Source organism: Cotesia glomerata, linkage group LG1, assembly GCF_020080835.1.
Source record: "Cotesia glomerata isolate CgM1 linkage group LG1, MPM_Cglom_v2.3, whole genome shotgun sequence".
NCBI classification, from domain to species: Eukaryota; Metazoa; Arthropoda; class Insecta; order Hymenoptera; family Braconidae; genus Cotesia; species Cotesia glomerata.
In genome coordinates, this window is record NC_058158.1 from 25276633 (window position 1) to 25303374 (window position 26742).

General features: G+C 30.1%; 1 protein-coding gene across 2 annotated transcripts in view; it reads left to right on the plus strand.

Annotated features, from left to right (window-relative positions):
- Positions 1–26742, plus strand: part of LOC123264423 (mannosyl-oligosaccharide alpha-1,2-mannosidase IA) — a 174393-nt gene that overhangs the window by 43966 nt on the left and 103685 nt on the right. Inside the window, exon 1 of one of the 2 annotated variants that reach the window (XM_044727719.1) lies at positions 14288–15164. The exons of the other annotated variant lie outside the window; for it this stretch is intronic. The gene's annotated coding sequence lies outside the window, so the exon portion shown is untranslated. Of the gene's footprint in view, positions 1–14287; positions 15165–26742 lie in introns of those variants that run through there. 2 annotated transcript variants of the gene reach the window in all.

Consider the following 26742-nt stretch of genomic DNA (forward strand, 5'->3'; position numbering starts at 1 on the left):
TCACACTCGCCTTAAGAATAATTATAATTAATAATTATTAATTATTAAAAATTTTACATGTCGAACGCGAGACTCGAACACTGTACCCGACGCACGAGAGCCCTATACCATACCGCGACGCTACGCCGATGATGAGCGACCTCTTGCCTCAAGATACTTATAAAGCCTGACACTTCGGCAAACATTCGGTTATCGTTGCAACGGTCGAGTTAGGAATTCCGATATTATACCTAAGTGAGGACTTGCCACAGACTTACCTAGTCAAGTTTCATTTTGATAGACCAAGCTTCAGAATACAGGTTGCCGTTATTTCATAACAGTTTGGCAATCCATGACATACCGAACTTAGGCATTTCCACTGTTTTGCCTAAAGAAGCTCGATCGTGGTATGCCAAGTTTCGGTAAACCTTTGGTTACCGTTATTTCATAACAGTTTGGCAACCCATGAAATGCCGAACTTAGGCATTGCCATAGGTTTTCCGAAGTGAGTCCGAACTTGGTGAACCAAACTTCGGTAAGCCTTTGGTTACTGTTATTTCATAACAGTTTGGCAATCCATAATATACCGAACGTAGGCATTTCCACAGGTTTGCCTAAGTAAGCCCGAGCTTGGTGAACTAAACTTCGGTAAGCCTTTGGTTACCGTTATTTCGTACTAATTAGGTAATCCATGATATCCCAAACTTAGGTATTGCCACAGGTTTGCCTAAATGAGCCCGAGCTTGGTGAACCAAACTTCGGTAAACCTTTAGTTACCGTTATTTCGTACTAATTAGGCAATCCATTATATGCCGAACTTAGGCAGTGCCAAACTATTACGAGATTACATCGAATGTGGAATTCTTTTGGCATACCAATGTTCGGCTTGCCTAATTTAAAACAAATAAGATCCGAATTGGGCTAGCCTAAGTTCGGAAAGCCAACTTCGCCCCGAACTGATTTTTCGGCATGCCTCACTAAAATTCTAGTCGGGATGTGACTAGGTGCAAGCCTGAAAACGATTGATTTGAACATAGATTGTAGAAACGTACATGGAAAGAAAAATAGGGAACGGTTCCCATAATTTAATTAAATTTTTTCCTATACCATTATAGGAATTACGACTATAAATTACAGGAGCTGTTCCTATAATTATAAGAATGCTATTCATAATATTATAGGAATGGTTCCCATAATGGTATAGGAATAGTTCCTATACCATTATTGGAATCATTCCCATAATATATAAAAATGAACCATATATATTATAGGAATCATTCCCATAATAGTACAGAATCCATTTCTATAATAGTACAGAAACGATTTTCATATATTATGACAACTATTACTATGATAGTATAGGAATGATTCCTACAACACTATGGGAACCATTCCCATAACGTATAGGAAAAATTCTTATAATTTTCTCTCTGTGTAGTAAATGATAATGATAAATAAATTATGCAAGTTATTAATAGAAATGATGAACTTAGCCTGAACTCTTCAAGCTGGATTAGATAATTTTACTTAGACGCCGATTTTTCAGCATATCATTGGTGCCGAATTTAAGCGCCTATAATTATTTGACGATTAAAATAGTTATTTTCGTATCCATTTATATATTGACTATAAATATATAAATTGCCAATAATACTAAACGTTTCTGTCTTGTTCTTTTCGGCTACAATAAGGTTTTAAAACTTCAAAATCCAACATGTTATTAACAACTATTAAGTTTATTCTATCACTTTTATTAATAAACTTTTACCCTTCACTTAGCAAAATGTTATTTCTATTTGGTGAATTTAGTCTCTAATATTAATGAAAGCAGAAGAAATTAGGTTAACGAGCAAGGTTAAGATAAATAAAATAATTTTATAAAGTACCGCTTTAAGTGAAAAGCAAAATGTTAAGATTGCTTTAGCTTTAGTCTGTGTACGTATATGATGAGAGTAAAGATTAGTTTGATAGGATGTAAATGGAGTATATGCAGGTTCTAAAGAAGAGAGACATATATTTCCATTTACAATGGCTAGAGGATTATTGTTACAGTATGCATCTTATATAGTATATAACTACATACATATGCATATAACTATATATTAGTTGACCCGGTATCCTTCTGTACTCTCATCTGCTCTCAATTCCGTAAGTTCACTTCAAATTCTTCTTTCTTGGTTTCTATGTACATTTTGATCCTCTCTGGAGTCTACGACGATTTACAACACAATTGTCATGTATCTGAATAATATTCAAAAAGATTGTGTTTTTCTATTGTTGAAAAGGAAAAGAGTAAAGTGTATGTAAGAAATCTCTGGGCAAAAGTCACTTTTGCAATCAGTATATTCATAAGAGTTATAAAGCTATATGCTTGCAAGAAATAGGTCCATCTATATTTTCATTTTTATTCTTATTCTTCTTAAACTTCAAAGCTCCCTGAACTTTCTTTACTTGAGAAATTGTACATTTAAAAAATATTTCTTTGTCATTTTCTTAAATCAGTCATCAATGAAAGAAAAATTCCAAATATTTATAAACAATCAATTAACCATTTGACAAATTATTATTATATATTCACCAAAAAATAAAATAATTCAAATAATCATTTCCTTCATGTGAAAAGAGAACAAAGGACCGGACACTGAGCACTCTGTGGCTGTGAATTTATCCCAGACTAGCGACGAATTCATAGTACCAAGACACACTAGTGTCAGAAGAGGAGACTGAAATAGAATTAAAGGGGGTGGACGAAATGAAGAGTAGAAACTGAAAGAGCAACAGAGATGGAAAGAGTGATACGACGGAACAGGTGATGTGGTTGTGGAAGCTGAAGATGAACTAACTCACGAAATCGGACAATCTAAAGACGGAAATCACCGATTACAAGCATCAGAATTAGTGGCTTCTTTCTACAAAGAGAATTCCTACTACTCGTTGAGGGATGGTTACTATTCTGCAACATTTAACCACCAGATGAGAAACTAACAGTGATCATTATACATTGATATTACAGTCATTATTTTTTGCCACTTAATGCTAAAAATCATCATTATATTACGTCTACCAAAAATAAATTATTGACCAAATTAGTTATTTATTTCGTGCTTTTAATAATTACATGTCTGATAATAAAAGTATGTAAGTATTAAGGAAACACAAACTATGAATATGCCTAATCTTTTTTTCATTTTACTACAAAAGACAACATTACAATTTATTTTTATCAAAAATTGAGAGAGGTTTACAGGCGTGCCATTTTTTTTTTTTTGGATTTACCAAACTTTTTTCAATTTTTTCAAGTACAACGTGAATTTGATAGGGAAAAGTATTATTGCACTTGAAAAAATTTGAACTAGTTAATACAATAGTTAGATTACTTATTATCAATGATAGTTTTTATCTGCAAAGTAAAAGAATCGTTAAGAACTCCAAAATAAATTATTTATGTAAAACGTATTTACATACTTATCAATCCATAAGTAATCTATCTAAGTCAAAATAATGATATTGTCTGATGACTAATTAGTTAATGTAATAGTGGATTGGCAAACAAACCATTAGTGAGTTGAAAAGCACTTAAAATCAAACGTACAGTAGCAATTGGCGTTTTAATCATTGAGCCATTGAATGCCGGATTTAAAAGACTAAGCGAAACTCCGCTGAAAGTCGTGGCTTCAAAGCTTCTACTCTTTTATTTTAGCTAAGTTTTTTACTTTATTAAGCTAATTGCGGTCACGAAAAGTCCCTAACAATCATTTTTATGAATTAGAAAGAGAAGAGAATCATTAACTGGCATTAACGATGCACTTGTAAAGTTGATAAACTTTTTATTTTTCAGTCGTCCCTGTAACGTTTTCTTTCTCACTCTTCTATAATTCCTCGAAGCAAAGTTACTCTTCACGAATATCTTCTAGTACAAAAATTCATTGTATCATCTAGTCTATTGTACGAGGGATTTTCACGATTATAAAAGTTGGTGACTAAAGGATAAAGAGAAAAAGGATACTATGCTTTTTTTTTATTTATTATATCTTTTTTATTGCTCTTCTTTGCTTGAAGTACAAAGCTTACTCTAAGCGTACGTATATAGTATATAGTGGTACTCACTTGGTTTCGTTATTATTACATTCTAGCAGTGGAAAATGGAAATTTAATATAGCATCTCACTCCTAACGCCCAGGTGATAACAATGCCGAGACCCTCACGGGAAAAAAAATATTGCTGTGAGCAAAAAAAAACTCTCTTTACTCTGCGTAATGTGGAAATACGTGAAAGAAACAGTAATAGAGAGAAAAAACCGGAAAAATGAGAACAAACGCGCCAAGTACAAGTATATTTTGTACAATTTGTTTTATTCTTTGTTATATAATTATTCTGGTATATTTAACTGTTTTTCTTTTTATAAAAAAATTTACTTTTTATTAAACGCACTCTTATAAAACAATATATATAAACTTTGTTTGACGTATCGATTTTTACTCCTTTATCCACACTAATAAAAAAAAGTCAATTTTATTCAGATAATTTTCATCAAAATCATTTTGTTTATTCAAAATCATGTTTTTCTGGACTAGCTTTTAAACTAGTGTATCGATCAATTACAATAACTAATCAGCTCTTAAACTAAAAAAAAAAACATTGATTTTATACAACAACATATTTTAATAACTTCGAAATTTCTGTCCAGATCACTTAGCAAGCAGGGTCAAGCGTTTTCCAGATTTTTTAATAGGCATACCATATGTCTGCCAGTATCCTTAACGAACTGAAAAATGTATGTGAGAATTTAAGCAAATGATACAATCAATGTTGGTGAGAACAATATTGAATTTAAACATGAAACTTTAAGGGTTTTTTTAATTTTAAAAACATTTTTGTTTTTTAATTTTTCAAAAACCCATTTTTTTATTGAAATAGTATCGGGTGATGGTTTATTTTTTATACTTTATTAATACATTTTCACCTTTGTTTTGCAACAAAAAAGTATAAATTGTTCTCGGGAAAAGAAAATATATGATGCAAAGCAGTAAAACAAAGTAAAGGAACTATAAAGTCAAGTGGGTTTGTGCGGTTCGTTAAAACTAGTCACAAAAAATTCTCGGATGTTTTTTAGCGCCGCAACAATAGACAACCGTCTCGAGAACCCCACAGAAAAAAAAAGTTTTTTATAAAAAAAAATTTAGTATTGTTGTTCTTTCTAACTGTGATAAAAATTCCAACTTGTTGATTGATTTTTGTAAAAAATTTTAATAATAACATCATTGATCAACTTGTTTTTATTGAATCAAAAATCATAATAATACTAGTTGATTTCAATTATTTATTTATTAAATTAATGAAAAAATATAGTATAAACCAAGCTTTTATTTGAAACAAATTACATAATCCTAATTTCCATTATACTCACTGTTTTATATTAACATCGTTTTTCCATTATGTTATTTTATTTTCAATTTGTATTTTTGTTTTAACAATGTGTACATTCTGTCTTAGCTTCTACCGGTGTTATTATTATTATTATTATCATTAATACTATTATATTATTTTTTTTATTTAATAAAAAACATTTCGTAATGACTATACATGCGAGGTTTCATGGATAATATTACCTACGTGTTTAGAGGTCCGAGTATAGTCCGAATTACACATTCGAGGTGTAAAACGACCTGCGAAAAAAAGATAGACATGAAACGGCTGGGTCGTTTTAGCTTAACACTCCAAAATTACTTCAAATGTCACATCATGTTCTTTATCTCTTCCGGTATTTTTTTAATTGTATAACATGTTGGCAAATTTGATATAATAATTAACCTGTAATAAAACGATCTTTCATTATTATTCAAAAAATTCTGTACAAAAACAGAAAATATAGCTATGTCCATGTAGGAAAGTATGGCGGGCCAAAGCTTGGCCCAACAATGCAGAACTCTAGGCCAGGCTTGTAAGCCAGCGTTGGCCCAGTCTTGGTAAAAGTCTGGAATGGTTATCACGACTGGCCCATGCCTGGTTACCAGGATTGGGCCACAGTTAATTTTCAAGCCTGAATCATGCCATTTGATGAAAAATGATAAAAAAATAATTTTTCAAGTGTCATTTTTTTAATTTAATTTTGATGTAGAGCTAACGCAAGTTTAGATCGTTTGACTCTTTACTTAGACCTAACTTTTACTAATTAAGTAATTATAGAACTAAAGTGAAAATTGCATTTGCCCTAACCGTGATTCGAACCCGAGCCGCGCGCTTGCCAGACCGATAACTAACACCTACGCCGTACGACTAATAAGTTGATACACATCTCATCATTCATATAAACTAAATCTATATGTTGACGAAGTGTGACGGTTTATTATTTATATAATTTATGTTAGTTAATATTGTGATTTGATGAAAATTAACTATTTTTTACAAATGTTTATTAATTTAAAAAAATGCAAAAGTCAAGTTCTTATATTACTTTAGACTTTGTACATCGTTCTGTATATTTTTAATATTTTATTGTAAATTTTAATGTTTAAAATTATCAATATTAAAGATTCAACTGTAAATTATTATATTTTAATTTTTTTTATAACCATATCAATCTTAACGATATGTAATTGCTTTTGTTAAATAATAAATTTTCAATTTTAGCATCTGCTAACAAACATTCGTTAAACTATGAATATATTTACTGTTCAAAATTCTATTACTTAATGATTAATTAAGTTTGGATTTCCCATTGAATGGCCAAGGCTAAGTTACCCAATTCTGGCTCAAGTCTGGGTTGCCATTCAACGGCCATGGCTAGGCTTCCCAGTCTTGGCTAACGCTTGGGTAATCATTGAGTCGGCCAAGGCTAGATTTTCCAGTCCTGGCCCAAGTCTGGATCACTATTGAATGGCCGTGGCTGGGGGACCCAGTTCTGGCCCAAGCTCGGGTAATCATTGGGTCAGCCAAGGCTTGGTTGTCTAGTCTTGGTCCAAGGCTGGGTTCTTTTGCTTCGGCCATTCTACGGCGAACCAGTCTTGGCCCAGGCTCAGGTAATCATTAGGTTGGCCAAAGCTGATTACCAAGTATAGGCCAATATCGGTGCGCCAATCTTGGTTGCCCAGTACTGGGCCAGGCAAGGCCCCGCGATTCAACTCTGGCAGTTCCTACATGGTTGCTAAGAGTTTTAAAGTTAATAAATGTATATGAGATTTAAACATATTCTTGAAATCTACTTGTGTTTCATAAAGTATTTTCAAAAGCGCTGAACTTACTTGGTTTTAAGATCTAGAATAAGTTGATATGAAGAACTAAAAACTCGAAAAAATAAATCTTTTTTAAAAGATCATTATTAAGAAAAATTAAAACAGAAAATATCTTAGTAAAATCTTATATTTGTTATTTTTAAATAATAGTAGATTATTTATTAAGTTATTTGCAGGCATGTGCAATATTGATTGAGATATACTAAAGACAGAATATGCATAGCCAGTAACGTTAAATAAATATTCACTCATTATTAACTTCCCGCTAAAAAAATCGAAGATTTTCAAAAATCAGGAAGTTATTGTTTTCACCCCGTTTTACGAAAATCGAGTTTTCATCGAATCTCAACGTTTCGAGGTCCTAGGAAGCTTCCCTGATTATTCTCGCAATGGTGTCTGTATGTCTGTATGTGTGTGTGTGTGTGTGTGTGTATGTGTGTGTGTGTGTGTGTGTGTGTGGATGTATGTAAACCTCTCATAACTTTTGAACAGCTTGACCGATTTGATCGCGGTTGGTCCCATTCGAAAGAGCTTGTCCAAACTTAAATTTTGGATATACTGTGGAACGATTCGGACCCGTAGATTTTGAGAAATCGCAAAAAAAGTACAAAAAAAAATTTTTTCAAATGGGGTTTTTTTGGAATAAATTTTAAACGGTTTTACCGATCAATTCCAAAAATCAATAAGCTCTTAACATCAAAAAACCACGTCGATCGCCGCTAATCCGGTCAAAATCGGTTGATTCATTCGAGAGATATCGTGCAGGAAAGAAAACCCAAAAAAGTGTTTTTTCGGAATTACTCCGAAATTTCTAGTTTGATCAATTTAAACTTAAAGATTTTTTAAAAGACTTAAAAAACTGCGTTGAATGCCACCAACCGCGTGAAAATCGGTTTATTCATTCAAAGCTTATTGCGATTTGAAAATTCAAAAAATATTGTTTTATCAAACTTCCATCAAACTTTTGAGCTCGAAGAGCTCAAAAGCATACAAAAGCTATTTTTTTGAGCTCGGAGAGCTCAAAATAACACACAAATTGTATTTATGAGCTCAAAGAGCTCAAAAACGTCATAAGTACAATTTCAAGCGTTTAGGTATAGGATTGGCGGAAGTTGCAGGGATGGCCTTCAGGGTCAACCGTTTTCCTAATTTTTATTTTAAGCATACATTTGTTTAGTTTTTTTGCATTTTTTAAAATTATAACATTTAAATTATGAACCGCTAATCTTCAGTCATTTTCAATGAAGTACCTATTCTTTTAGAGTATTCTAATGAAGTGACAATTGATTTACGATAGTATCATGCTTTAGCTTCACATAAATTCATAAATTCTCTATCAGAGGAAAATGTGTTCAAACCAATACTAAAAAATAATAATCGTTTGAAAATAATTTTTTTGTATCAATTCTTAAATGAACCGTAAAGTTATCGACAAAAATAATAAATCAAGAAAATATTAAATCACTCGAAAAAGTGTATGGTATAAGTATACATTAATATGTTTTTATAGTATTTATTAAGTCAATTTCCGGATGAAATCTTGTCCTAAACGTTGTTGCACATTGGCGCGAAACGCCACTGGGTACACTCGTACTTTGCGTGGTTATTCGTGCTCGCTTAATAACCGTATAAAAGTTGCTACCGGCTCTCGTGTTATACAATACAGTTGAGTCTTGACACCTACCTTACTGTATAGAGTTTTAGTTAAATATGGAGGTACGTATAAATATGAACCAAATATACACTTAAACCAGGGAAATAGTATATAATATAGTATGGTAAGAAAGTAAGTAAGTGAGAAATTAAACTACAACGTTAATGGTGGCAAAGCTTGAAAAAGCTCAAGTATTTCAATCTCAATCGAGTATAGGTATCGCGTCTCTCTGACTCTTACTCGGCACCTTTTCTCTCCACCTCCGTTCTTTCCTATCCGCTCTCATCCCTTTAAACTTTCACGGCACGATTCGATGAAGATATAATCGTGATCGCGTGCTAATGGTAATTAGATCAAAGTTCGGTTGAAGCGTCGAGAGTAAAGGGAAATGTGAGCTAAGTAGAATTTTATATAAACCGGTGAGGAAAAATATATAAAGTAAGAAACGTAATACGAGTTTTAAAAACTTTACAGTAAATAAAAGATCTTTGAGCTGTCATGAGGATAAATATATACATCAACGTATACATTCTATTACATTTGTATTCACGCGAAATATCAAACACTTACATTCAGATAAATAAAACGGAAATCACTGATGTTTTTTTATAAATGTTTTACCAAACCTCTCTCAGATTTGGTCGTCTTCTTGACTACATAATCATAGCCGGAGGCTATCAGCTCACTTATGTTGCTAGTTTGCTAGTTTTACAGAAGTAGAATAAGCAGTTTGTGTGTCTTTCTACGGTAGTGTGCATATATATGTCTGTGTATAGATGTATGCAAGATACCGGGATAGAGAAAAGAAAACAAAGAGATGTAACGCTACGCGGTAGTCAGCATATCAGCTGATGAAAGTGGTAGACCTTGAGGCGACCTTCTCCGTTCTCTCTCTAACTCTGTCTTCGTCTCACTCACGAACATTGTAGTTATTTATTGTATGAAAGCTTATGTATTTAATCTATATTTTTTGCGCATTACACGCCTCGTAACGCGAAGCCTTTGAAATTTTACATCACTTTTAACTCGTCCAGATAATTATTTTCCGAAATTTATATTTTCCTTTATACACTGATAAAAAAAGCAACTTGATTCAAGAGAAAAAACTTTGAATCAAGAACATTATTTAGCTAAGTAAAATTTAATTTAACTAAAAAATTGTTCTTGGTTAAAGTGAGTTTTACTAGATCCAAGAATTTTTCTGCTTGATTGCAAGATATTTAATATCTTTTAATGATGTTCTTGATTCAAGATTTTTTTTCTTTCATCGAGTTTATTTTCTTATCACTGTATTTACTTTCCACTTGTAGGATGATGAATGCAAAATAATGTAAAGAAAATATTTTATGTATTGATAGTTTTTTTATAAGCTTCAGAATCACTTGGAGTGGCATTTTCTTTAAAATGGATGTTCTGTTTGGTGTCGTTTAATTATAAGTGATAAAAAACAATTCGGTCAAAAAATGTAGACCTTATTTATAAAACATAAATAGCTTAAACTTAAAATAATGTTATTAGAATCTGATATACACAAATAAATAATTCAAAGCTTCTTTTAGTCCGATACAAATTTAAAAGTTGCAAAAATAATTTTTGCAAGAATTGTAAATAACAAAAAACGGATTTCTTCCGGGATACAAAAATTAGCATCAATTGTGCATACTTAAAAAATAATAAACATGTGTTTTATTTTTATGCTGATTTTTTCGGTGAATAGTTAAACCTTTTTAAATACCTTAATAAATACAATAATTAAATAATAATCGCCGCACTAATAAAAATAATTGTTTCTATTAATTTTTAATTAATTAATAAAAATAAAACTAAAATACTCAAATACAAAAAGTAAAATCTTGGTCATCGGGGAAGGAGATGATGGACTTAGATACATTAGTCACACAAAATACTTAAATTTACTTCACACTCGCCTTAAGAGTAATTATAATTAATAATTATAAACTATTAAAAATCGTACATGTCGAACGCGAGACTCGAACGCTGTATCGGACGCACGAAAGCCCTATACCATATTGCGATGCTACGCCGATGATGAGAGACCTCTTGCCTCAAGATACTTGTAAGCCGAACTTAGGCATTGCCACAGTTTCGCCTAAGCGAGCCGTTCCTTGGCATACCAAACTTTGATAAACCTTTGGTTACTGTAATTTCATAACAGTTTGGCTATCCATGACATACCGAACTTAGGCATTTTCACAGTTTTGCCTAAAGAAGCCCGATTGTGGTGTATCAAGCTTCGGTAAACCTTTGGTTACCGTTATTTCGTACTAGTTAGGCAATCCATAACATGCTGAACTCAGGTATTGCCACAGGTTTGCCTAAATGAGTCTGAACTTGATGTACCAAGCTTCGGTAAACCATTGGTTATTGTTATATCGTACTAGTTAGGCAATCTATGGCATGCTGAACTTAGGCACTGCCAGAGTATTACGAGATTACATCCGAATGTGGAATTCTTTCGGCATATCAATGTTCGGCTTGTCTAATTTAAAACAAATAAGATCCAAATTGGGCTAGCATAAGTTCGGAAAGCCAAGTTCGCTTCAAACTGATTCTTCGGCAGGCCTCACTAAAATTCTGGTCGGGATTATGGGTACTATTAATCAGCTGATTAATAGTTTCAGCGCATGCATCGAAGTTTTGTTATCTAATCAGGAAATACTGCGAAATATTTTAGATTGAAATAACGTCTCAATTCGGCTAATTATTATTACAAAAAGAATGTTTAAAAGCTACCCATTTTTTTAACATCATTTTTTATCCTAGTTATCGAAGATAATAAATTTCTCTTTCTTCCACGGAAAAACTCCTTTTAAAAAGAACCTCTTAATAAAAGTTAAATAACCGTTTAATTTGAAATTAATTTTGTGTAACCAATAGCTTCATCGATTACAATTTGACTATCATCTTTATCAGGTATTTTTACGTTAATTTAACCTGACATCAATTATTTGCTTATTCTATACTGGAAACATCTGTATTCAATCAATAGGTTTGTTTCATCGAAGATTTGACTCCAACTAAAAGATGGAAAAAAGACCTATAAATAAATAAAAACAAGATATTTTTATTGCCGTGTAATAACTTAATTGTTTTTTTTTAACTTCCCGCTAAGAAAATTGAAAATTTTCAAAAATCGGGAAGTTATTGTTTTTACCCCGTTTTTCGAAAATCGAGTTTTCATCAGATCTCGACGTTATGAGGTCCTAGGAAGCTTCCCTGACTATTTCCGCGATGGTGTCTGTATGTCGGTGTGTGTGTGTGTGTGTGTGTGTGTGTGTGTGTGTGTGTGTGTGTGTGTGTGTGTGTGGATGTATGTAAACCTCTCATAACTTTTGAACGGCTTGACCGATTTGATCGCGGTTGGTGCCATTTGAAAGGGTTCGACTAAATTTAGATTTTGAATACAAGTTGGACCGATAGATTTTGAGAAATCTTAAAAAAACTGCGAAAAAAAATTTTTTCAAATGTGGTTTTTTTCGAATAACTTTCTAACGACTTGACCGATCAATTCCAAAAACTAATCAGCTCTTAACATCGGAAAACCACGTCGATCGCCACCAAGCTCCCATACAGGAAGCCCCAGAGTTGAACAACGGGGCCATGCCTGGGACATTATTGGGAAGCCCATCTTGGCAAACTATTGACAATTAAAAATTTCCTTTTTTATCATTTCAACTAAAAACTACTCATTTTATACAAAATAATTTAACCGTTTCGTAGAATTTTACTATTTTATTTCAGAGAATTTAATTTATTCGAAATTGGGTTCTTAATACTAATTTGGTTTAATATTAAACAATTAGATTTTAAATATATTTTATAATCTACTTCTTTTAGTAAATTCTATAGTGGTAAATAAGCCTGGGCTTGCTTTGGTTTAAAAACTTGGGCCAGTCTTGGCACCCTGTTATCACTCCAGACTTCTACCAAGGCTGGGCCAAAGCGGGTTTACAAGCATGGGCCAGAGGTAGACAGCATTGCGCCAAGCGTGGCCCATATCTGGTCCCGTCGTATTTTCCTGTATGGGCTGGTCAAAATCGGTTGATTCGTTCGTGAGTTATCGTTAACGAAAGAAATCGAAAAAAGTGTTTTTTTCGAATTACACTGAAATTTCCGGTCTGATCAATTTGGGTTTGAAAATATATTATAGAATTTAAAAAACTGCGTCGATTGCCGCTAACCGCGTAAAAATCGGTATATTCATTCAAAAGTTATTGTGGTTTGAAAATTCAAAACATAGTGTTTTATTAAACTTCTATCAGACTTTTGAACTCAGAGAGCTCAAAACTACACGAAAATTACATTTTGGAGCTCGAAGAGCTCAAAAACGTAATAAGTGCAATTTTGAGCGCTTAATTACGAAAGTAGCGGGAAGTTGCAGGGATGGCCTTCAGGGTCAACCGTTTTCCTAATTTTTTTTTTTTTTTGTTTTTTTTATAGTCGATACTCTTTCGCCTGATGAGCATTTTAGAACAGTATGAAAATAACCAACTGAACTAGATTTGATTTTCAAAAGTTAACAGACAAAAATACTTTAGCTGTCTGGACGTCAGATTTCCAAGTTAATTGATCGCTTGAATAATGAAAAAGTACCTACAAGTGTTAATAATATGTTGAGTTTTATTTAATTTCCGATCTCCTATTCGTAGATGTCATCCTCGTTTCTGGTCCCTCTATAAACCCAAGGCTCTAGACATGTAACCAGTAATATTTTATGACACTAAGCGTGTTAGTCCTCGACATTTGCTGACAGGGAGCTGCACAACCAGTACCTATTTTTAAGAAGTAAGGAAATAGAGACGATAAATTAGTTGACACATTCTTAGATAAATCACGAGCTGAAAGAGTTTTATGCCGACATATTTCCACGATTATAACTATAAAATGAATAAATAAAATGTCATTAGAAACTGATTACTTAATTTGTTTACTTATGATTAAAAAACTTTATAATGTCTTATACATTCACACTCATATTTCAATACTGTTCTATATTATAATTATAAAATACATTTACGACTAGGCGATAGGGTGGTTTCGTTAATTTTAGGTTTTTCAGTCTCTGTACTATATACTGCTTTACTCGTCCACTGTAGTATAGACTGAGTTAAATTCAACAGTGGTGGGGAAAAGATTACCCTGTGCACTGTGTACCGTGACTCGCGCAGGCAGACGAGTCAGTGCTCCGGTGAACGTGAGATCGGAAGGATTGTTTGTGTTTCATTCTTCCGTCACGAATTTTATCCAGTTTATTACTTATATTATAAATTATCATTGTTTTTATCATCGTACTTAATGTAAACAAAAAGTATTTTTAAAAATAAATACCTGAGTGAATAAATTTTTATAAACAATTTAGTGTTTAGGAAATTGAAGTGATTTTTTATAAATGTGATTTTTAGAATTATTAATAGTGAAAATTTTATTTGATATGTTCAATTTTTTTAATTGTGCAACAAATAATGTAATAAACAACGTATTTTCATACGTATTTTCAATCTATTAAAATGTCATAAAGGCACAAGTTGGTATGTTAATCGGGAGTCTAGACATTAAGAAACTAAATTTAAGAATTTTGATACTCTACACCGGATGCATAAGTTGTCACGGATACAATTAAGCTCGTCTGTAAGTGGCAAGCCGCATAAAAGACCGCAAAAAACAAACAAAGTTTTAGAAGAGCAAAAGGAGCGACAGTCGGCAAGAATATAAAGAATAAGATTAGGGACAGGAACAGGTGAAGGCAGAGGGAATAGAAACTAAAGCTGTGAATGACGGCTGGATAAGTGAAGGTCAATAGAAAGACGAGGCTAGTTTCGAGTTTTGGAGCGGAACAGGATTATAATATATTATAAAGGATAAAAGTGATCCTCGGTTTAACCTAATAGTGAGTAGGGGCTGTACTAGCATTAAAACTCAAATACCGGTATTACATACTATACAGTTTACCTGATATTTTTGGTTGAAACGGAGTGTACTGCACAGCATCTCTCGGATAAATACATAACAACGTACTGTAGATATATACAGAAGTAGTATAAACTGTATACAACATATAAACAAATAATAACAGCGACAGCAGAGGTATAGGTTAATACATTTTAAGTAATCACGTGTGTATACTCGATGTTGTGTCTATTGTGCCCAACGTGCTCCATCGTGCTGTGATAAAGCTGTGATATTGTGCATTTCATCGACAAAATCCATGCGTGTACAGGATCGTCATTCGTTCTATTCATTTATAGCTCGACGCGCTTCACCGCATCAAATACAAATAGGTATGTCAATTTTTTATTTATTTTTTTTGTTTCGCTTTCTATCAAAGCCATTTTAAACTGTCGAAAAATGGAAGGTACTCGAAAATATGTTTGCGTCAATACTTTTTTATTACTATAATTTTTTATTTTGTTTATCAATTTAAGCTGTCGAATTTGTTCGTGTATCTGACCACTTGTAAAACAAAATTCATTTTAGTTATATTGGACGCTTACTCGTTGATATTGCAACAGCTGGATTTTTAATACTCACAATGAATTTAAAGTAGTTTTTTGTTTGCTGTATTATTAAATCATGTTTTTTTTTTTTTTTTCATTCGTTAGGTTTTCGAGCTTCAATAATATCAGTTTTTACTTCAAAGAGCGGAAGTTCTTAAAAATTTACTATTTTTATTTATTCATAAGTCTATGAAATTCAGTCATTCGTGATAATAATTTGAACTTCCTGCACTATGCGGATGATTATTTATTTTTTATCGAAGTTTTAATAGTGGCAGTGTGAGACCGACAAGAGACTATATATGTACTATACTACTGACTAGATATTTGTGATTACTCCATTTATTTGTCTATATGCGCCGTGTGTGTATATAGATTTATATAACTGTGGTGTGTCCCAGAATGTATGTGAGTAATTTCCCCGATGGAACTGTGACTATATAACAGTGAAACCTCGACCTTGCGGTTTGTAGACTTACCATACTCTACTGTTAGCTTGTGGACCCGTTCACACTCACTCTGTGTTGTTACATTAGCTTTAACATTGCGTGCGTGACAATGAAAACTGAAATTAGATCAGGACACATTCGCTGAAAACACGCGATTTCTGATTGTTTTTGTTTTTGTTTTTATTCAATTACTATACTAACATTTGCTTTTCATTTTTATACTTACTACCTCGAAGTTAATTATTATTAAATTAGTTGTTGTTTTCTGGGGTAGATTTTTTTAAAGGTCAACAGAGGGACTCCTGTCGCAACGCACATAATATTTTGCTATAATATGTTTTCTTTTGTCGAATTATGCCGAAAAGTAGCATCAGTTTGAAAGTTTAAACAGAAAAAATACCTCCAAAATTCTAAAAAAAATTTGATAAAACTTAGTACATGTATTCTATAGACGAATACCTTGATAAAGTTCAAAGATTACCCAAATCAATTCATTACTTCACAAGTTTTAGATGTTTAAAAAATCATGAAAATAGAAAATTTCTTTAATTTTTCAGTAATAACATTGAAATCACCAGCCATAACTAAAGTTTGTTGGAAATACTTTGAAATTCATGTGATAAGTTTTCACTTTTATACTTTAACTTACTTTTCTAATCGTTTTTCTTAATTTATCAATAGCTTTAAAAATTCTTTATAAGGCTTAAAAAACTGCTTCGAATGCCACCAACCGCGTGAAAATCGGTTCATTCATTCAAAAGTTATTAGGGTTTGAAAATTCAAAAAATAGTGTTTTATTAAACTTCTACCAGACTTTTGAGCTCAGAGAGCTCAAAATGATATGAAAATTATTTTTTGAGCTCGAAGAGCTCAAAAACGTAATAAGTTCAATTTTGAATGCTTAAGTATGGAATTAGCGGGAAGTTGCAGGGATGGCCTTTAGGGTCAACCGTTTTCCTAATTTTTTTTACTTATATCGCACTTACAGGATAATATGAGCGCATTTATATTAAGTTAAATAATCTGTCAAGCACATTAAATATATTTCAATAACAATTATTTTGTTTAACATAGTAAATAATAACATTAAAAATAATCTTTCCTGGACGTCCTTGTATCTGTGTATATGGATCCGTGTATGTGGCACAAAAATTGCTCGAAAAAATAATCGTACCGGAATAATTTTTTTTTATCATCTAAAGTACCACATTATGGACTCGCTTAATTAATATAAACGTTCAATTCACTGTCATTTAATTATTATTTATAAAAAACTAAGATATGACTGTGTGTTTGTATATCTATATATAAATTTTATTATAGTTTTTTTTTTCCTCACTTCAGAATTATTGCGCCACTAAACTACAGCAGAGTTTTCTGTTTTTTATTATTTTGTTTTTTGTATTTTATTTTAATCAATTTTATTGTGAAATATGAAATTGTGAGGCGTCCAGTTTTTGATTTTCCAAACTTTATTTAAATCTACACTGATAGAAAAACAATCTTGATTCAAGAAACTTTTTTTCTTCAAAACTTGAACTCTTGAAACTAGATATAGATATATTTCTTTCAAGAATTTTTGTCTCTTGGTTCAAGATAGGCGATAACATTGATTCAAGATGTTACCGACTTGTGTTAAGAATGGCTTTTTTTTTTAGTCATTAATTAATTCACTTATTTCCAAGAAATAATTTTTATTTGGTATAACAATTAAAGACTATTTAGTTTTTGAAATATACTTTGATGAATTATTTTAAGTTTTTTAAACGATAATGTTATTTTGTTTGAAAAACTGAAATGTATCGATTGAACATAATATAGCTCTTAAGCCAAGAAAATCTAAATCAAGACAAGAAATTCTTAAAGCAAAATAATCATTAGTCTCCCAAAATAAATTCTTAGATCAAGAAAATATCTCTTGAGTCAACATAAATTTTCTATCAGTGTACATTACGATTATGCTGTAATACAGCCAATAATTCTAAAATGGCTGCAGCAAATTTCACAAATTGATAGTGAAATAGAAGGTAATTTTGGTTCTAAACTTACATGGGGATATGAAAATTAAAGCTTATTTAAAGAGCTTTTACATGTAATTTTTAGAAATCCGATATCGAATTTAAAAGTTGTATTCAAGGAAGAACTTGCCAAAAAATGAATTTTCGTGATTTTGAAAATTATGACATCCTGTCATTTCTAAACTACATAACCGATTAAGCTTATTTTCGAACTTAACCTTGGTATTTATTGATATATGAAGTATGTTGAGTTTGAAAATAGAAATTGTAAACGCTAGCGTCGTGACAAGCTGCGTTTCTATAGAATAAAAAACGTTTTTAAAATTTAGAATTTAGATTTGACTACGTACATTAGAGATCAATGTTAAACAATTATTCAAAAATTTTATCCTTACATACTTCTATACTAGTTAAACATAATATACCTCTTGGTAGTTCTTCTATCAATTTGTTTGTTAGCACTCAATAATATTTGTTATACAAAGAGTAAAATTATATGTTTCGTATAAAAAAAATATTTTCAATTACTAGTGCTCTATAAAAATTGAATGAATTTAAAAATAATAAATTTTATCAGGATATAAATTTAAACAGACAAATATTTAATCTTTCTATAATTTTTTTTTCACAATGACTCAAGTACTAGGTGTTATCAAACATTAAAAAAAATTCACCAAGCAGTGAATTTACTTTAAAAGAAAAATAATAAAAACAAAAAGCATCTATGGACTGGGCAATAAATTTTCTTTCCTCGTGGACCAATGTGCAAAGGTAAAACGTGGAAAAAGACTGGTTTAAATGAATCGCTTGTAAAACTACTCCCCTTCCTGAGCACCCTTCTTATATTTCTGTGGACGAGCAAATTCAACCTACATGCAGAGAAACTTACTCATAGTAGTATATTTTACCTTTTCCTCCTCCACTTCTGACTCTGACCTGGTCGTAGATCGTGAGTGGTCTACATTATGCACGCAAGCCTTTTAAAAACGTATATAAACATTGAAAAAGTTCTGCGACGTGGACCACCGGTGTCCCGAGGTTTTAAAGTAGATAAAACAAAAAAAAATAAATAAAACCAAAAATAATAATACAAAACAAAATAAAAAATATGTCAAAATAATAAAAATGAAGCTAAGTAGAAAGCAAGAGAAATTTGAATTGCTTTTGCATAGTTACACCCAACGCCATGTACTCTATTGCACACGTCGGTTAAACTACCGAGAAAATTATGCAGAAAGTAAACCTAGTATAGAAGCTTCATTTATGCTTATATATACCAGTGAATCGTGATTTTTACAATTACAAAGAGTTGGGTATGGAGAGAAAAATGAAAAGACATATTACTGGGTGTATACTCAAATATGGAAACTTATACCATGTACAATCTACTGTACCAACGATCAATTTCCGTTGCTATAAATTACAAAAAAAAAAAAAAAAACAATAAGAATACAAAAGTACCGCCGTAAAAATAATTCTAACCGTGAGTTGTGAAATTTACTTTTTTCTGAGTTAAAGCCGGCAGGTGAAAAAAAAAAAAAAAAAAAAAAAAAAAAAAAAACCTAATGCAATATAGTACAGTAGGAGAGAAAAATTAGGTATTAAAATAGAATCGGAGTTGATGGAAAAAATTTTTTTTATAACTAGTTGATTTGTTTTTTAATGAATATTAAATAGAATTTATTTATTGTCGAGTTGAAAAAGTTTATGACTTATACAGAGTAAAATCAAGTCTCATTCAATGACAAAAAAATAAATATATAGGTTTATCAGCTTAGCTAACACGCTCATACTCACTAAAAACTTTTTTAATCATATTACTTTTCCTTCCGTGGACTTGGTTGCTACCGGAACTCGATGAAAAGACCGAGTAATGAAAGTCCAAGATTTTTCTTAAACTTGTTCATTTTGACTTATCCTTTTTAACTTAGCTTTAATGCACGCATATACGTTTTCAAGAACATCCTTTTAACTTATAATTATACTTTTTGTTGGAAGTAGATCGATATTTTTCAATATCCAGCTTAGCTAGAAAAAAATTTAATGCGTTATGTTGAATTTAATTATAATTTATAACTTTTCTATCCCTATAGGAATTTTATTGCAATTATTTATTTATTTGTTGGTTTTGATTTTTTTTTTTTTTTTTTTTTTTTTTTTTTCTTTGGAAAAAGTCATTTATGGTCGCAGGTTTAATTTGATTTTTTTTTTATTGGTACATAAAGATCCAGGGAATGCGGAAAATCTCGCGATACTCCCTTGAGATGTGCCACAAGGGATAAAACTCCCCAACGGGCACGTCACGATGATTTATCGAGTCGATTGTATTATTTCACGGACCATAGACCTCTTCGATAATATCCGTTGCAGGTGTGCATTTCATTCTCCCGTCGCTCAACTGCTACAATACAATACTCATTGCCAGTTCCATTCTCATAATATAATCCTCACTACCTTCCATTATCTGATTATCACCTGGAAGCGAAAATATAGCTATTGTTTTCACAAAATAATCACGAGGTAATGTACCTCATCTGACTGTATGTATATCTGACTGGTATAGTTATATATTTAGATAAACTTTATGAAACACAATTAATAGATAATCGAACCGCAAAGTTATTTAAGTTGTACTACGATTAATGTTTTATTAATTAGCTAAATGTTTTACTTAACTACACTGATAGAAGGATTTGTTTATAGTTAAAAATATTTGTTAATATTTAACAAATCATTTATTACAGGCCACTTTTTAGTCCTTAACAAATATTTTTTAGTATTTAAAAAGATTTATTAATATTTAATAAATGAATATCAGATTTATTAAATACAAACAAATAATTTTAAATACTAAAAAATATTTGTTTAATACTAAAAAGTGGTTTCTAATAAATGATTTGTTAACTATTAACAAATATTATTTAATACAAATAAATCCTTCTATCAGTGTAGAAACTTTGTATATGCAAATAGTTTATTTACTCTTTTTCATCCATATCTATGTACGTATAGTATCATATGAATTTGTAGAGTTTTCAATTTTTCGATTACACTTTCAATTGAGATTAAATTTTTCACAAAGTATAGAGAATTTTTTGAAAATTGATTTTTCAAGATAAAAAAAAGCAATATCGTCGTCTGCTGATTATTATTGTTTTTTTATTTTTCTAATATATAACCTTCGAAATTCAACATTAAGTATAATCTAATTGACTATTTAAAAGTATTGTTTGTTGTTAATAAAATTTGTCGATAAATTTATGTGAAAAATAAATTATAGAACTACATCACTACACTGAAAAAAAAAAAAAAAAAAAAAAGTAACCTGAATCAAGACAAAAAATTCTTAAATCAAGTTAAATTTACTTAAATCAAGTAATTTCTTAGCTTCAGAATTTTTCTGCTCAAATCAAGACGATAAAGTTCTTCAAAATTATTTACTTGATTTAAGTAAATTTTTTTTTCTGTGTATATAAATGCTTATGTTTTATCTGTACGCAATTTTTTAACACTCTTTTATTAGCTTGATCTGTATGTAGGTAACGAAATCTTTAAACTTAATTTAAACCTACTTCAAGACGTCCGATTAATTTGAAAATTTGCACCCATATCAAGGACTAATGATGACATAATAATTCAATAACTTTATCCTAGTCTCCTGACCAATATAGTCAGGATAAAAAAAAGTAACTAATTTTTTGGATGAAACACACATCTTTCGTAGAATATATAAATACAGGAATATATAGATAATTTAATACTCATTTTCTCATGTCATGTCTCATTTCATCTTACCTCATATTCTTATCTTAAATTAATTGCACTGGAGTTTTGGTTCGTCAAACTATCACTAAAAGAACTAAGACCATAATCACCAGGACTGTCACTAACATCACTAGCATCCTCATTGTTGTCGCCCAAAGATTAAGGAGCAGTTTATCGTTTGTCTTTCCCACACGATGTGTTGGGCTTATACTTTCTTTCCGAGTGTAATTCCAAAATGTTTGACCTATCTTATATCCGTTCACCCGTCTTGGATCTTACGGATTTAGAGAAGATCAACCTCGCTGCAGACATGGCCTTATTTTATACGGTACGGCACACTCTCTTTACTTATACAATATACACCACAAATACCAACATATATATATATATATATATATATATATATATATATATATATATATATATATATATATATATATATATATATATATATATATATATAATGTATTGTTATATACATTTCATCTTCCATGATTATTATGATGCTGTAAGCCTCGAAATACCATAAGTCTACGCCTCGTAAATTACACTGATGGATACTGTCCAGTTATATCATAAATGACTACTTATTTGTTAAAGTTTATTTTTTTTAATAGTTTTTATCAATATCATTTAGTCTTATGTTCGTTTATTTTCTAATTTGGTAGTTTAAAAAGACATTTTGATCAAACTAAAAGTAGTATACACCGCTTCTCAAAATTAGGCGAAAAAATATTATGTTTTTGACTAAGCTATCTAACTTTGAATGAAAAAAAAAATCATTTCATCTTTAACAAAAACTACTACAAGGAATACAATAAATTTCTTGGGACAAGATAAAAAATTCTTGAGCTAAGAAATTTTTATTAACCAAGAATTTTATCTTAGCTTAAGAAATTTTTTTGTTTATTATAAAATTTTTTCTCTTGAGTCAAGCTGACCTTTCTATCAGTGCATCAATACACAATATATAAATTCGGAGTTGTCATCAATGATAATTTTATCAACAGAATTAGCTGATATTAGGTATTATTCTCTTGTTTATTATTTGTGAAAACTATAGGAAAAATTTAATTAAAAAAAAATCTTTGCCACAAAGATAAGGCGTAGCTCATATTATGTTACATTACATTATCTTATTTGTATATTATCAGTTTCAGAGATTGTTTCTGCTTGATATCCACTTTTTCAGTTTGATTGATATATCAAACCTATAGGTACATTTGTTAGGATAATGACATCACTAAAGTTTACTGATTATAGAAATAATGATTAACAAGACTTATGCAAACGGAGAGAAAAATATCGTCAGAATGAGGATACGTATCGTTATTCTGACTATACGTTGTATACTCATTTTTCTTAGAGATATTCTACATAGCCAATTCAACTACACAGTAAAAAATATTGTGTAAAATCAACACAGTTTGTGTGTTAAAAACGGTTGACACGAAATTTGTGTTGAAATTTTGACACAAACTTTGTGTAACCCCTTTTTAACACAAAGATTATGTTAAAATATCGCCACAAGAGGGCGCAAAGAATCTTACACTTTTAGAGTGTCAATCTTAACACAAAATAAATGTTAAATAATTTTATTTATTCTAATCGACTGTTTTATACCTATAAAATAAATTTTTTTTATTTCCTCAACTGTAGTCAATAATATTTATTAAAAAAAAAATTTTTTTTTTATTTACATTTTATTAAATCAACAGTTATTGAATGTAAATAATTGTAGGTAAAATTTTAAATAATTAAATCGAAAAACAATTTATAGATTTTAGAAATAAAGCAGCAAATTAAAAAATATAATTGTCTTTATTATTTAATAATATTTATTATATTTTCATATTAGATTATAAGAATATTAGATTATAAGAAATAATTAGTTATAATGAAGATTAATCTTTTAAAACAAGGTTGTTAAACGTAGCAGGCAAATTTAGTTTGGCTCAAACTTTAGTATTTTTCCACTCCAGAATAAACATGACAGTCACTTTTTGACTTTGATTTACATCAAATTTTTGAATGTTAGATGAATTCCCACTTACCTAAAAAAAAATAAAACTTACATCAAAATAAATTTTAGTATTGCATACTTGGTATAAAAAAAAAAAAAAAAAAATTAATAAAAACAAAAATCAGTAACTGGCAGTTAAAAAATTCAGAAATTTTAATTTATAATAATCATTAATTTTACAGAGAATATTTTTTCAATATCTACTATTAAGAGTACTTAATTTTATAAAAACAAATTTTAAGGTTATCTTTGAAGAAAAAGGTTATCTACAGTATTCAGAAATTTCAATAATAAATAAATAATCACTCACCGTTGATTACATCAATTTTTTTGTTCGTATTATAAACTCACTTTATCTTTAATTTTTAGAATAAATAACTTTATTATTAACACTCAAAACACGAACAAAATAGATGCCATTGATGACGCTCACTTTGTGAAAACGGTTGCTGCGTAAAGTAAAGAACCGACGCGCTGTTAACACAAAGTTAATGTTATATTGATGGAGATTTTGACACAAACTTTGCGTTAATTCCACAGTAACATACAAAATGTGTTAATAAAGAGTGTATAACACATTTTTTATGTTACAAAATAAAGTAACACAAACTTTGTGTTATTTTAACACACTACAATTTTTAACACAAACCGTTTTCGACACAAATACACAATATTTTTTACTGTGTATACAGCAGATAGTCAAAATAACGATCCGTATCATTATTTTAGGCGTTATATTTAGTTGACTCAACTTTAGAGATTCTTACGTTGACAAAACAGTTCCTTGTTTTGACGAAACTACATATATTTACAAGAATTATTCTCTGCATGCTTGAGTGAAACGAATGAATCCTTAAATCAGCAAACCAGACTGTTATTTTGAGGATACGCTGGATACGCTGTAGTCATTTTAACCCTTCAGTACCCGCGTTAATGAGATTTTTACTCATGCTCGATTTCAATCTCAATTATTTATTTAAATTCAAATGGAAAAGCCACTTGAAATTTTTTTTATCTTTCTATAACTTTATATTCTTAAAATTTATGTAATAAAAGCGTATCAAATTTGTTTAGAAATAACGAAAAAAAAATGATTTTTGGAGGACATGAGATTTTTTCTCATGGCGAGAATATTAAAGGTTGTTAAAAATCGAGCTGTTCGACTCCCTACGGCGTAGATCGGCTCTTTTCGGTAAGCGCTCCGCCGAAATATTTGTTTAGATCATATGTTAATTAAATGTGAGATTTTATCTCATGGCGAAAGTAAAGAAGGTGATCCGAATAACGTGAGTACTGAAGGATTAACTATGTTTTTTTTTTTCCGTGCACAGATGATTATACATCTCCATATCCATAGATGCATACTTAAATATTATATTTTAATATATATTTTTTTCATGATAAATAAATAAATAGATTGATGATTCTGTTATCTACTTTACAAAGCGTGGTTTTCAGGAATTTTCATTTATTTATAAGTGATTCTGATTTTAACTTGATTATGGATCTACCTTGAATAAATATTTTTTCTGTGTATCCACATAGCTTCACTTAATCTGTTAATACGCATATATACGCATAAATTTATTGAATAATTGTGCAAAATAAAATTCAAATCTATATTTTTCATGATAATAAAATTTACAAAAAAAAAAAAGTGAACAAAAGCTTTGAATAAAATAAAATATTTTCCGATAAATAAAAAATATTTTCCTTTTTATAACACCTCTTATGTACAAAATATATAGTTCTGTGACATATAAATCACAAAACCAAACGTTGTTCTTTTGCAAATATTTGAGCGAGGCAAATGACCTGCAGCTGTCCAAACATCCAAACTCACAAATATACAGAACATTGCAACGATGCGTAACATCAATGAACAAAATAGTTAATTTTATTGAAAAATTAGAAAATCGCAAATTACCACTAAATGAAAACAAAATTTTATCTTGTCACAAAACAAAAGTGCGAAAAAATAAAATAACAATAAAAATAACAAGTATTTTTTTTTGTTCACTAGTTATCTCAATTTAATTTAACTACTTTTTTTTCCATGTATATTTTACATGTATAAATTTGTATTTCTTATAAAAATTCTGGGCACATTCTCGTGAATAATACGCATTTTCCACACGATAACCGCGTAAACTGCCGCACGTTATTTTCACGTCGAGGAGTCTAGAGGTGAAGTTTTTCGCTTCGCTACAACACTATACTGGTATAGCAAACTGGTATAGTGTTGCTAAAATATATATTTCTTTGTGACAGATGTGCTTCGCTTGCGTTGTCGCACGATTACAATGAAATCGTAAACTAAAAAAACATTTCAAATAACAACAAAAAATGGATATAAATTGTTCAAAATTTATTTTTCACGTCTTACAGGCATTTTTTTAAACCTCAAAGAAACTCTACTACGTTTTTTAAAATGTACACATGTTTATTCATCAATGCCACGCATGACAATGCTACAAATAGTGATAGCATTGATAGTTTATAAAATAGTATTATTATTATTATTATTATTATTATTATTAGTATTATTATTATTATTATTATTATTATTATTATTATTATTATTATTATTATTATTATTATTATTATTTTTATTATTATTATTATTATTATTATTATTATTTCCAAGTATTTCAGCGGAAGATTATATTGGAAATATTAATAAATCAGAAAGTCTACTTTTTAAAAAGTTTCTTTTTAAGAAGGGTTTATATTTTTTTTTTCTCTCTCTCGCTCTCTATTGGACAAACGAGAGTATCTCTGTCATACTTGTACAACTTATGGAATCTTAAAACGGATTTTATGCATAAATAAATGAAAATTTTCCAAAAAAGCGCTTTGCTCTTTAATGGATAATTTAATTATTTATCAAAGAGCGAAGCGTTTTTTTCAAACTTTTATCTTATTCATGAACAAAACTCGTTTGAAAATCAACTATCAACCGCTCTTAAAATTTTCAAGTATTCAATAAATGTAAAACTTTACTTTACTTAATTGTTATCATCTTACTCCCGTTGTCTATTCCATTATCCAAGTCATATCTTTCAGTGATGAGATGATAATAAATTTTTATGGAAAAACTTATTTAA